Below are 1,180 nucleotides of genomic sequence, written 5' to 3'. Positions count from 1 at the left end.
TTTGAGCTTAAACCTCAATTAGTTTCTCTGATGCAACAGAACTGCAAGTTTCATGGACTTCCATCTGAAGATCCTTTTCAGTTCTTAACTGAGTTCTTGCAGATCTGTGATACTGTTAAGACCAATGGGGTTGATCCCGAGGTCTATAGGCTTATGCTTTTCCCATTTGCTGTAAGAGACAGAGCTAGAATATGGTTGGACTCTCAACCTAAGGATAGCCTGAACTCTTGGGATAAGCTGGTCACGGCTTTCTTAGCCAAGTTCTTTCCTCCTCAAAAGCTTAGTAAGCTTAGAGTGGATGTTCAAACCTTCAAATAGAAAGAAGGTGAACCCCTCTATGAAGCTTGGGAGAGATACAAGGAACTGACCAAAAAGTGTCCTTCTGACATGCTTTCAGAATGGACCATCTTGGATATATTCTATGATGGTCTGTCTGAGCTATCAAAGATGTCACTAGACCATTCTGCAGGTGGATCCATTCACCTAAAGAAAACGCCTGCAGAAGCTCAAGAACTCATTGACATGGTTGCAAATAACCAGTTCATGTACACTTCTAAAAGGAATCCTGTGAATAATGGGACGCCTATGAGGAAGGGAGTTCTTGAAATTGATACTCTGAATGCCATATTGGCTCAGAATAAAATATTGACTCAGCAAGTCAATATGATCTCTCAGAGTCTGAATGGATTGAAGGAATCATCCAACAGTACTAAAGAGGCATCTTCTGAAGAAGAAGCTTATGATCCTGAGAACCCTGCAATAGCAGAGATGAATTACATGGGTGAATCCTATGGAAACACCTATAATCCCTCATGGAGGAATCATCCAAATTTCTCATGGAAGGATCAACAAAAGCCTCAACAAGGCTTTAATAATGGTGGAAGAAACAAGTTTAGCAATAGCAAGCCTTTTCCATCATCCACTCAGCAACAGACAGAGAATTCTGAGCAGAATCCATCTAGCTTAGCAAATATAGTCTCTGATCTATCTAAGGCCACTTTAAGTTTCATGAATGAAACAAGGTCCTCTATTAGAAATTTGGAGGCACAAGTGGGCCAGCTGAGTAAAAGAGTCACTGAAACTCCTCCTAGTACTCTCCCAAGCAATACAGAAGAGAATCCAAAAAGAGAGTGCAAGGCCATTGATTTAACCATCATGGCCGAACCTACAAGGGAGGGAG

General features: G+C 41.3%; 1 non-coding gene across 1 annotated transcript; it reads right to left on the bottom strand.

Annotated features, from left to right (window-relative positions):
* Positions 1 to 285: 285 nt before the first annotated feature.
* On the bottom strand, positions 286 to 393 carry LOC112768709 (small nucleolar RNA R71). Its single transcript, XR_003186107.1, has one exon. It is a non-coding gene; the product is annotated as a small nucleolar RNA R71 (small nucleolar RNA).
* Positions 394 to 1,180: the final 787 nt, after the last annotated feature.

This window comes from Arachis hypogaea, chromosome 17 (genome assembly GCF_003086295.3).
Source record: "Arachis hypogaea cultivar Tifrunner chromosome 17, arahy.Tifrunner.gnm2.J5K5, whole genome shotgun sequence".
Classification (NCBI taxonomy): Eukaryota; Viridiplantae; Streptophyta; class Magnoliopsida; order Fabales; family Fabaceae; genus Arachis; species Arachis hypogaea.
Note: the sequence above shows the minus strand (reverse complement) of the source record. Positions and strands in the feature narration are given on the sequence as shown.